The sequence below is a fragment of the Microcaecilia unicolor genome, chromosome 10, assembly GCF_901765095.1.
Source record: "Microcaecilia unicolor chromosome 10, aMicUni1.1, whole genome shotgun sequence".
NCBI classification, from domain to species: Eukaryota; Metazoa; Chordata; class Amphibia; order Gymnophiona; family Siphonopidae; genus Microcaecilia; species Microcaecilia unicolor.
The window spans coordinates 201,752,667-201,766,052 of NC_044040.1; positions in this window are offsets into that span (position 1 = coordinate 201,752,667).

A 13,386-nucleotide genomic window follows, 5' to 3' on the forward strand; every position below is an offset into this window, starting at 1 on the left:
AATGGCTTGATTTTGTGCGTTTTGCATTTGGACATTTTTTTTTTTTCAAAAATGGACCAAAAAACAAAACGTCCAAATCACAAAACATTGTTCGGAACCCTATTTTCAAAATCAAAGGGTAATTTTTTCTCTTTCGAAAATGACCTTCTTTCCTATTCAGATTTTGGACGTTTTTCGCAAAATGTTCAAAGTCTGACTTAGACGTCATATCGAAAATGCCCCTCCACATGTCAGATCTGGATAGGGGAACATACGAGTAACAATAGAAATATGAAAATGAAAACCCCTTTAGTGGAACATTGGTGGGAACAAAAATATTATTAAATTTTGATTGCAACTTAAATTTTCATTGCACATTAAGCTTGAAGTTAGTTTTTGCACTTACATATGTTCTGTGGTGTTTTGCCGGTGATGAACAGCTTTTAAGCTCTGAAGGAGTTTTCCTGGTGTTCTTTGAGGCTTTTCCACCCACTGTAATTATTCTGATATTTACAGACATCCTGCACAGATTTCTGTTTGATTGAGGATTGCATATTTGATTGTATTTTGTGAAGACACCGGGCCAAATATTCAGAAAATGCTGAGCTTCTAAATAGCCTCCTAAGGAGCCATTTTACTAAGATGCGGTAAAGAGTGGCCTGCGGTATTGTGGACTCGTGAAATTGGGGGCAGTAAATGGCTGTGCGGTAAAATCAAAAGTAGCGTGCGGCTATATACTGCCCGAGCCCTTACCACCACCCACTGACTTAGCGGTAAGGGCTCACGCGCTACACACACGGTGACCAGTTGGTATGCGCCAACTGCCAATTAACACTGGAAACGCTGCATACGGTAGGAAATAAAAAAAATAATTTGTCCCGGTGGTATGGGCATGTGCCAAATGTGAAATTAATGCCAGGGGGCGAGCTAGCCTGGCTGTAGTCTCGTTTGGTAGTAAGGGTTCACACGCTACTCGTGCGGTAATCAGGCAGCGTGCACCAATGTGACCACGCTGTCGATTACCGCCGGGGAATGCTTCTCCCCCCCCCCCCCCCCCCCCCGCAGTAGAAAATAGAAAATGATTTTCTACCGCAGGAAACAGCAGATATAGAGGGGCATAATCGACCAGAAACGCCTATCTCCATGGGCGTTTATCTCCGAGAACGGGTCCGTGAAGGGGCGGAGTGAACCGTATTTTCAAAAAAAATAGACGCCCATGTGTTATTCGCCAAGGTGTGAGCTGGGCGTTTTTGCTTTTCAGCGATAATGGAAAATGAAATCGCCCAGCTCAAAAACGAATAAATCCAAGGCATTTGTTCGTGGGAGGGGCCAGGATTCATAGTGCACTGGTCCCCCTCACATGCCAGGACACCAACCGGGCACCCTAGGGGGCACTTTTACAAAAACAAAAAAAAAGGTAAAAGAGCTCCCAGGTGCATAGCACCCTTCCCTTGGGTGTTGAGCCCCCCAAATCCCCCTCAAAACCTACTGCCCACAAGTTTACACCATTACTATAGCCCTAAGAGGTGAAGGGGGGCACCTACATGTGGGTACAGTGAGTTTGGGGGGGTTGGACGACTAAGCATTAAGCAGCACAATTGTAACAGGTAGGGGGGGGATGGGCCTGGGTCCACCTGCCTGAACGTCCACTGCACCCCCTAACAACTGCTCCAGGGACCTGCATACTGCTGCTTGGGAGGAGGGTATGACATTTGAGGGTGAAAGTAAAAAGTTGTGAAACATCATTTTTTTGTGGTGGGAGGGGGTTAGTGACCACTGGGGGAGTCAGGGGAGGTCATCCCCGACTCCCTCTGGGGGTCATCTGGTCATTTAGGGCACTTTTTGGGGCCTTATTCGTGAAAAAACAGGGTCCAGGAAAAGTGCCCTAAATTCTAGCTACAAACGTATCCATTATCGGCGAAAGGCGCCCATCTCTGTTCGGGTGATAACCACGCCCCAGTTCCGCCTTCACCACGCCTCCGACACGCCCCCCGTCAACTTTGTCCGCATCCGCGACGGAGTGCAGTTGAAAGCGTCCAAAGTTCGGCTTTCGATTATACCGCTTTATTTGTTTTTGTGAGAAAAAACGCCCATCTCCCGATTTAGGTCGGAACTTGGGCGTTTTTCTCGTTCGATTATAAGCAGGATAGTGGAATTAGAAATGGTGCAGAGAAGGGCGACAAAGATGATACAGGGGATGGGACGACTTCCCTATGAGGAAAGGCTGGGGCTCTTCAGCTTGGAGAAGAGGTGGCTGAGGGGAGATATGATAGAGGTCTATAAGATAATAAGTGGAATGGAACGGGTCTGCACTCTGGTTCATAAGATCATACACGGTGAAGCTCCGGAGTATATGTCAAGCCTTATAGACCTACCAACCAGGAATTCTACTAGATTATCACGTACGTTCCTGAATCTCCACTACCCCAGCTGCAAAGGTCTAAAATATAAATTTTTTTTGTTACATTTGTACCCCGTGCTTTCCCACTCATGGCAGGCTCAATGTGGCTTACATGGGGCAATGGAGGGTTAAGTGACTTGCCCAGAGTCACAAGGAGCTGCCTGTGCCTGAAGCGGGACTTGAACTCAGTTCCCCAGGACCAAAGTCCACCACCCTAACCACTAGGCCACTCCTATATAAGCACGCAAATATGGAATGAACTACCAAAATCCATAAAAACAACGCACGACACAAATAATTTCCGAAAACTACTGAAACCAACCTATTCAAAAAGGCATACCACAAAGATCCATCCTAAATACCAGTAATAATATTTACACCAGAACTACACAAAACGTAACCCTTTATTTTCTGATTGTTCAAACTAATCTATCATGATTGAAGTGTAATATTCCTGATTGTCCAAGCCAATTTATCACGCTTGAAGTTTAATCCCATACCTTTTATTTCTTATTACAAAAATGAACTTTCTCCACCTGAATTATCTAATCCACAGATCTGTCACCCCCATCTTAACTCTGTATTTCTCTTTTCCGGAATTGGTGATCACTAATACGGAACAATGTAAGCCACATTGAGCCTGGAAATAGGTGGGAAAATGTGGGATACAAATGCTACAAATCATAAATAAAATATTTGCATTTTAATTGAAAACCTCAAGTATATTTTAACATGAATCACCCCTAAGTTGCTGATATTAAATGCAACAGGAAATTACTTCATAATGACAGTGGCTCATTGTTCCTGTGGAACACATATATATACACATATGTCTACATTCTATAGATACAAGAACCAAATGATGGCTAGATTTCAAAATCTCAACGCCAGTCCGAAGTATATTCAATAAACTTTTCAATCAAATAGGATCTGGCAGCAGTCCTTTCAACTCAAATTCTTCACAAAAGAACTATTTTTAGGTTTCCAACACTCAAATCACAATTAATAGTTTTCCAATTACGTATTATTATTTTACAGGTTGACCTCAGCGGTACTCATTGCCAAGAATGTGAACATGGCAATGTAACTAGCACCCACTTCTCCATCCGTCCACCCGATTTCTATGATTTTCTAGTATCTCTATTTTTTCTTATCAATTAAATTACTTGTCTTTTGTTTTTCAGACTAGGGGGTTCAGCTGCCCGACATGCATGTTTCGCTCTGCCATGAGCTGTAACAAAGACCCTCCCCTATAGTCTCTTTCAGCGCCAACTCATTTACACATTTACCACAGCTGGTAAAAGGTAGGTCTTTCTTTTTTTAAGAAATGGCCATGTGGCAAGTGAAGCACTTGCCGCGCGGCCATTTCAGGGGGGGGGGGGCCTTACCAACACCCATTGAGGTGGCGGAAAGGGTTCCAGCGCTAACCTGGCGGTAACCGGGCAGCCCACTGCACTGCCCAATTACCACCAGGTACACACTGGGTATGACGGCACGCTTGGAGTGGGAGGTACCATCAGGCTGCTGCAGTAACCCAGCGGGACTTCCTTTTTAGTGCACGGTAAGCCGCATTGGACGTACCACTGCTTTATTATTTATTTATTTATTGCATTTGTATCCCACATTTTCCCACCTATTTGCAGGCTCAATGAGGCTTACAGAGGTCTGTTATGGCATTGCCATCCCAGGGTGTCAGATACAATTGGTGATGCAAAGAGATTAAGGATGGAAAGAAGTACCAAGAAAGTAGATATAGAAAGATGACTTTCGGATTGGGGTGGATTGGTGAGGTGGTCTAGTTAAGTTATGGGTCCTCTTTGTAGGCTTTATTGAAGAGATACGTCTTCAAGGATTTACGAAAGTTGGATATTTAGTCGATTGTTTTAGGGGCCCCTAAATGAAGACTAAGCATGGTGATGCAAAATACTCTTTAGAAGGAAATACTTCTTTACTTTCGGCACAAAACAGTGGCAGGTTTAGGTATGTCTCTCTAACAAACTGTACATTCAGAATGGTGCAACCAGACTCTACATTAATGTTGCCTTGTTATGGCATCCATTTGTTTTGGGTTTTTTTTTCTTCTAGCAGTGTAACATTGCCATCTACAGGGGATAAAATAAAATATTTAATACTAGTTAAAGGCTGATTTGTAATCAAGGTGCAGTAGAAAACAATTGAAGTTAAAAATGAACTTGTCAAAAATTAGTAATGCTAGAATCGTCTGATAAACTGTATCACTTACAAAATGATCCAGTAATCTCATGGTTCACCTGTAAAGATAATATATTAAATCCAAAGCTTGCAGCTGTATCTACCTACATCCCCTTGGGTTACCATCCCCAAATCAGAGGAATTTCTTTTTAAGGTTGGGGATGTGAAATTTTGCCAGAGTGATTGTGACTGACAATTGTTATTTAGTTTCATCACCACGATCAAATTACTGTGTAATTGGGGGGCGGGGGGGGGAGGTTCAGTAGGGCTTGCCACTGTTTGGAAAACAGGATACTGGGCTAGATGGGCCATTGGTCTGACCCCTTCAGCCCCCTCCCCTTGCAGGGCCAGCACCCCACTGTCTTCCTCACCCTCTCCCACCCCCGCCGCAGCGCTTGCATTTAACGCTATCGGCGCTGCCTCCTCCTGCACCTCACGGTCTCTGTTTTCCACCCCCCCGCGGCAGCGCTTGAAATTTGCTATCAGCGCTGCCTGACAGCTGACAGACGTGGCGCGACGTCCTGCTCCGGGACCTTCCCTCTGCCGCGTGCGTTCCGCCCTGCGTAAACAAGAAGTTTACTCAGCGCGGCAGAGGGAAGGCCCCAGAGCAGGATGTCGCGCCACGTCTGTCAGCTGTCAGGCAGCGCCGATAGCAAATTTCAAGCGCTGCCGCGGGGGTGGGAAACAGAGACTGTGAAGTGCAGGAGAGGAGGCAGCGCCGATAGTATTAAATGGAAACGCTACGGCGGGGGTGGGAGAAGGTGAAGAGACACGGTGACGGAGGTGGTGGGACTGTTCTGGATGGGCCTGAGACAAAAATGGGCTGGCCTGGGCCCATCCAGGCCCGCCCGTAGCTACGCCCCTGGACCCAGTATAGCTATTCTTACATTCTTATGTTTGTGCCACAGTCATACAGTCATGACTGTTCAGGATTCATCCAAAATTAGAAGGCCTAATCCCTAAAACACTTACCATGAAGGAAAATGAACTACCGCAGGGTGCGCTCAGGTGTCCTGTAGTAGTTTTGGCATCTGAACCCACTTCCCACATACTAAAAATACTTTTTTATTTTTTAGTGCTGGGGGCATGTTTTGGGGGGGGGGGGAGCAGGGGTGTAGCCAGACCTCGGCGGGAGGGGGGCCAGAGCCCGAGGTGGGGGGGGGCACTGTTTAGCCACCTCCCCCCTGCCACTTTGGACCCCCTCCGCCGCCACAACCGCAAACCCCCCCCCCGCCCGCCCCCTGCCCCGCCACCGCATCAGGTACCTTGTTTGCTGGCGGGGGGTCCCCAATCCCCGCCAGCCGAAGAGTATTCTTCAGCGCCGGTCGACTCCGGCGCCTTCATTGTGTGATCATCTGTTTCTGACGCCTTACGTCCTGCACGGGGCTACATGCACGGTGCAGGACGTAAGGCGTCAGAAACAAATGAAGGCGCCGGAGTCAACCGGCGCTGAAGAACTCTTCGGCTGGTGGGGTTTGTGGACCCCCACCAGCAAACAAGGTACCTGATGCGACGAGCGGCGACGGTCAAATGTAGAGGGGGCCAGGGCATAATCTGTGGGGGCCAATGCCCCCGTGGCCCCACGTAGCTACGCCCCTGAGGGGGGGAGTAGGCCTGCCCAGCACTAGCAGCTACATTGCCACACGTCTACTGATTAGTACATGATTAGCGCATGAGCCGTTCCTGCCTACGCAATAAGTGTCGATAAGGGCCCACCCACTAATTGAGGAATTAGCATGTGGACATTAATTGAAGGTGTGAAAAACTGGCCATTTTACAGCCACGCTAAAAGTGGCCTCAGCCTACGGGGAAAGTCATGGAACAGACCGCCTTTTTGCACAGCTTAGTAAAAAAAATAAAAAGGACCCCTTAGTGTGCAGCCACTAATGAATGTTGTTTGCCTGCTAGAGCAACACGTAACGGGAGATGCACTAAGGGGACCTTTTACTAAGCTGTGGCAAAAAGTGGCCTGCGCTAGTTTGGACATGAGAAATTGGCATGCTCTGGGCCATTTTTTTACCGCGGCGGGTAAAAAGGCCTTTTTTTTTAAATAGGGCAGTAAATGGCCATTGCACTAATATTAAAAGTAACATGTGGCGATTTACTGCCTGAGCCCTTCCTCTCTTCATTAGTCCCTTCCCTTATGTCCTATCTGTCTGTCCTACCCTTATCCCTTATTTGTCCTGTCTGTCTGTTCTGATCTTGGTTGTAAGCTCTTTTGAGCAGGGTCTGTCTTTTCTTCATGTTAAATTGTGAAGCGCTGCGTACGACTGGTAGCGCTATAGAAATGATTTATAGTAGTAGTAGTAGAAGCCTGCCCTTGCAGATCAGCAACGCGGCCGCGCAGGCTTCTGTTTCTGTGAGTCTGACGTCCTGCACGTCAGACTCACAGAAACAGAAGCCTGCGCGGCTGCGTTGCTGATCTGCAAGGGCAGGCTTCTACATGGAATGTTGCTAGTGGAATAGCAACATTAACATTCCATGTAGAATCTCCAATAGTAGCAACAGAATCTCCAACAGTAGCAACATTCCATTTAGAATCATTCCTATGTGTCCTATCTGTCTGTCCTACCCTTATCCCTTATTTGTCCTGTCTGTCTGTTCTGATCTTGATTGTAAGCTCTTTTGAGCAGGGACTGTCTTTTCTTCATGTTAAATTGTGAAGCGCTGCGTACAACTGGTAGCGCTATAGAAATGATTTATAGTAGTAGTAGTAGTAGTAAGGGCTCACGCACTACTCATGCGATAATCAGGCATCACACGGCAATGTGGCTGCACTGCCGATTACCGCCGGGAATGCCCCCATAGTAGAAAATAGAAAATTATTTCCTACCCTGGGAAACAGCGCACACCAACTTCAGAATTACCACCGGGAGCCCGCACTACCTTTTTCTTTTTTTTTTTGCATTAATGGCCATGCACTAATGTCCAATAAATATATGAGGTTCTCTTTTTATAAATGCAGTCAGCACGAAAAGGCGTTACTGGAGGGAAAGCCTCGAGAAGCTCCTAGACTTATTAAATTGCCTTACAGGAGCGGGACTTCATCATCAGCGGCAAAAACCTCCATAAAGTAGTAAACTAAATAATAATATCCAAGGGAGCGATACCCAAACCAGCAAACATGCACCATAAATATATGGGGTTCTCTTTTTATAAATGAGGTCAGCACGAAAAGGCGTTACTGGAGGGAAAGCCTCGAGAAGCTCCTAGACTTATTAAATTGCCTTACAGGAGCGGGACTTCATCATCAGCGGCAAAAACCTCCTTAAAGTAGTAAACTAAATAATAATATCCAAGGGAGCGATACCCAAACCAGCAAACATGCACCATAAATATATGGGGTTCTCTTTTTATAAATGCAGTCAGCACGAAAAGGCGTTACTGGAGGGAAAGCCTCGAGAAGCTGCTAGACCGACTGTGATCAGTGATGGCTAACGTTTCGAATCACTGCTTCAGGATCACAGGCTTAAGAGACAACTTGCCCGGAAAATGGCGGCTCATTATAAAACTTTTAATGGCGTCACACGCTGTTGTCTCTTAATGCTATAATGCAAACTTAGCTTAGGCTGCCAGGTCTCTTTTTCTTCCCTTCTCAGGTTCTCAAGACACCGACCGTGATCAACGATGGCCAGCGTTTCGAATCACTGCTTCAGGATCACAGGCCAGAGGAATCTGCAGGGGGGACAGAGATATATAAGTTCTTACGCAGCTAGCGTTTCTTTTTGTATCAATATTTCTTTAATGATGTGCTCACTTCAGTTGCGTTCAACAACGCCGACGGAGGCTTAAGAGACAACAGCGTGTGACGTCGTTAAAAGATTTATAATGAGCCGCCATTTTCCGGGCAAGTTGTCTCTTAAGCCTGTGATCCTGAAGCAGTGATTTGAAATGTTGGCCATCGTTGATCACGGTCGGCCTAGGAGCTTCTCGAGACTTTTCCTCCAGTAACGCCTTTTCGTGCTGACTGCATTTATAAAAAGAGAATGCCATATATTTATGGTGCATGTTTGCGAATCTCTCCCTTGGATAGTATTATTTAGTTTACATGCACTAATGTCGCCATTAGCGCACAGTCATTAGAAAAGTTACCGCATCAGAACTTACCAACACCTATTGTGAAGGTAATAAAGGCTCATGCAGTAATCCCTGCACTCAACAGTTCACATGCAGTAATGTTGCTGCATTAACTGATTAGCACAGAAATGCACCTTCTCCATCCCCAAACACGTCCCTTCTGCACAAAAATAAAAAATATTTGATAGCGTACTGGTAGCACAGATTAGGAACTTACTGCAGGACGCCTGAGTAGGGTCCCATGTTTAAAGCCATTTTAAGCTGCAGTAAATGCGCACTAACATTTATTGCAGCTTAGTAAAAGGAAACCAAAGTGCGCTAAGATTTTGCTCATTAAGGGGCCCTTTTACTGAGCCACATAAGCGTCTACGTGCGTCCAACGTGCGCCAAAATGGAGCTACCATGTGGCTCTTGTGGTAATTTCATTTTTGGTGCACGTCGGATATGCGCGTCAGAAAAAAATCATTTTTGTTATCGGACATGTGCCAAGTAACATTTGGCGCACGTAGGTCATTACTGCATGGGTTACCACTAGGTCAATGGCTAGCGGTAAGGTCTCAGACCCAAAATGGACACGTGGCAATTTTCATTTTGCAGCACGTCCATTTTCGGCAACCATTTTAAAAAGGCATCTTTTTACAGGTGCACTGAAAAATGGACTTGCGCACATCCAATACACACGTCTACACCAGCGCAGGCCATTTTTCAGTGCACCTTAGTAAAAGGGCCCCTGAATATTTGGATGGCTTGAACTAAAAATAACAATAAAACAGAGCAAAATTTACTCTCATGCATTTATGGCATGGTAGATCATGTAGAATGCAGTTAGCTACACTTCGAGGGGGGTCTAACTAACGCTCCCTTGTTATCTGTGGTGTTAGCAGTTAGAATGTGGTTACTAACCCCACATTAACTGCAAGACATGCTCTCCGTCCATCCCCTTCCTCTTCCTACCCCTGGTTTCCACATTAGCTGTTAAATGCGGCAATCAGCATGCATTAACAGTTAATGGAGATCCGGCAGTTAGCAATTATTAATTACCACATTAAAAGGCTAACTCAGCTTAGTAAATAGGCCCCTAAATATTTCAGTATATCTACCAAACAATAGCTTTAAAAGCAGGCAGACTTCCTAACCGTAAAAGTATAGCATCTCAGTGCTCTATGCACCTGATCACTAACGTAGTATGGATGAGTACAAAACATGCATTAAACAGCATACGTTGGGGGTGGTTGTCAGAACTGACAGGAGGGGGAGCAAGAGAGCAACTGGACACTAGGAAATAAGGAAGAAGGAGAGCACAGCGATTAGAGGAGAGAACAAGACATTTGCATTGCATGTTTTGTACTTGTAGGGGGGGGGGGTCTTTTTTTTATGTAATATCTTTATTGAACGGAAACCAACCAACACAATAGGAAGTAAAACCAATGATTCATACCATGACACAAAAACTTTACAACCGTTAAGACAGACAAACAAATGTGTGAGGCGCTATATCCCCTTAGCATTCCTGGCAGAAGGAATTATTTGGCAAGCGAGATATTTAGACCTGCTAAGGTGGGGGTCATTTTATAAAGATTTTTCCAAGTGGAAAGCCTATTTACACATGGAAAGCAGCTTTTATAAAACCACGCAGCCCAATATATGCATATATATATATATATATATATATATATATATATATATATATATATATATATATATATACCACAAGATCATATGGACAAATGCCTATTGTGTCTTTCCTGGGCACATAATTTGGCAGAGGAGGGCTATGGTTGTGATCAGTGCTGTACAGTAATTAAGTGGGGGGTCTTTTAACTAGGCACGCTAGTGTTTTTTGCGCACATCAAAAGAAGGTGAGAGCTAAATGCTAAAGACGCCAATGTGTTCCTGTGGGCGTCTTTAGTGTTTAGCGTGCGCCTATTTTTAGCGCATGCTAAAAACACCAGCACGCGTAAGTAAAAGACCCCCCCCTTAAGTGCAACTAGTTACTTTTACTTGTAAAGAAGTACAGGATAATGGGGCCCTTTTACTAAGCTGCATAAGTGTCTACGTGCGCCCAATGCACGCCAAAATAGAGTTACCGCATGGCCCTTGTGGTAATTTCATTTTTGGCGCATGTCCGCTACGCGCACCCAACCAATATTTCTTTTTCTGGCGTGCGTAGGTCATTACCACCCGGTTACCACGTGAGACTTTACCGCTAGGTCAATGGCTGGCAATAAGGTCTCAGACCCAAAATGGACGTGCGGCAATTTTCATTTTGCAGCACGTCCATTTTCAGCAAACATGTTTAAAAGGCATTTTTTGCAGGTTCGCTGAAAAATGATTCTGCGCATGCCCAAAACACGCGTTTACACTACCGCAGGCCATTTTCAGTGCACCTTAATAAAAGGATCCCAATATTTATTACTTTTACTTTCACTGAAGTAATAATTTTGCCAATTTTTATTACTTTTACTCAGTTACATTTGATGCTTGCAGTTAAAAGTAAAAAATTAAAAGCAGAAGTGAGATGTAAATGACAATTCCTCAATAAACCAAATGAAACAGCAAAACTGGGAACAGGATTTTGCTATTGCAGACCTCACCACACAAACAGTAGACCATCTAATCTAAAATGTTTCTGTTCAGTGAATATAGCCTATAAGAACAGTGGAGTTGCCTGTGTTTGTTGAACTGGTTACTGGTTTCCAGCCATACAGAACAGTGATAAGTTGGGTCACTTTGAAGCAGAGATGAAGCTGAAGCTGGTTGCAATTCTTGGTGAACTACTACTACTACTACTACTATTTAGCATTTCTATAGCGCTACAAGGCATACGCAGCGCTGCACAAACATAGAAGAAAGACAGTCCCTGCTCAAAGAGCTTACAATGTAATAGACAAAAAATAAATAAAGTAAGCAAATCAAATCAATTAATGTGAACGGGAAGGAAGAGAGGAGGGTAGGTGGAGGCGAGTGGTTACAAGTGGTTACGAGTCAAAAGCAATGTTAAAGAGGTGGGCTTTCAGTCTAGATTTATAGGTGGCCAAGGATGGGGCAAGACGTAGGGGCTCAGGAAGCTTATTCCAGGCGTAGGGTGCAGCGAGACAGAAGGCGCGAAGTCTGGAGTTGGCAGTAGTGGAGAAGGGAACAGATAAGAAGGATTTATCCATGGAGCGGAGTGCACGGGAAGGGGTGTAGGGAACAAAACATATGTAGGGAACAAACATATGTCTCTATTACAACAGACTGCTGGTCATCCCATAGAAAATTTTACATTGGGATGACTGTCCATTTGGTTGATAGCGTCTTTAGAGAGGACATTCTCATGTCTGGCCTTAAGACTGAAGGGTTCCCACATATTTGATGTTCGTGCTAGACTCGCATAGGAGCCAACTTTTCAAAATTATTGGGGGTGCTAAGCCCAATGGAAATGATCCCTCCCTGGACACATACAAGGAATTTTCTCAATATTGGGGGTGCTCAAGCACCCACAGCACCCACAGAGTCGGCTCCAATGTGCTAGAGAATGACACGGGGACCTGTCACTTTCTACTTTGAAATCTATTAATGAACTGGACTGTTATTTATGTTTGATTGATACAGACGACAATATTTTTATTTTTTGGAAAAATAAGCAGACATGCTGGGCACAGCTGGCAAAATATCCATGGGGGATCCTGTACATCCTGCTACCAGCACATCTTCTAAGAAGACAACTTCTATTGCAGGTGGGACTGTGGAAGACAGGAGAGCTAGACTGAATCCTGAGATTGTTGATGACGTCTTATTCATCCACAGATTAAAAAATCATAACAGTGCTTCATAGGGTATATTTCTCCCCTCAAGGGAATACAGAATGGGTTATATTTTGTACCCCTGGGTGGATTAGGATTCCTTGGGGTTGTAGAAGTCAGCTATTGTTGGGGTTGGAAGGGTAGAGGATGGTGGTGGTGGGAGGGTTATTATAGCTGCTAGTTGTTATTATTGTTTTCTATTTGTAATTTATACACAACAGTTGTACAGCATATTGTTCCTTTTTATACTTTAATAAAAATGTAAATATAAAATCATAAGTGTTCGAGGCTTCTGCAGATGAGAACAGAGCCCACAGGGATGGGGTGGGGACAGGGACAGAACCTGCGGGGACAGGGCGGGAACGGAGACAGGGCCTGCAAGGATGGGACGGGGATTGCAGGGACGGGGTGAGGATGGAGACAGAGCCCACGGAAACGGGGTGAAGGTGGGGACAGAGTTTGTCCCCGTGTCATTCTCTAGTTCGTGCATCAGTTTTCAAAGAGTTTGTCATTAGACAAAAAAATTATTAGAACAACAAACAATGATTCCAATGCGATGAAACTACAGTGTAGTAAATTTAAAACAAATCAGAGAAAATATTTCTTCACCCAACGCGTAATTAAACTCTGGAATTCGTTGCCGGAGAACGTGGTGAAGGCGGTTAGCTTGGCAGAGTTTAAAAAGGGGTTAGACGGTTTCCTAAAGGACAAGTCCATAAACCACTACTAAATAGACTTGGGAAAAATCCACAATTCCAGGAATAACATGTATAAAATGTTTGTACGTTTGGGAAGCTTGCCAGGTGCCCTTGGCCTGGATTGGCCGCTGTCATGGACAGGATGCTGGGCTCGATGGACCCTTGGTCTTTTCCCAGTGTGACATTACTTATGTGCTTATGAAAGCCTTCTTTGTAACTGGACAGCATGACAATG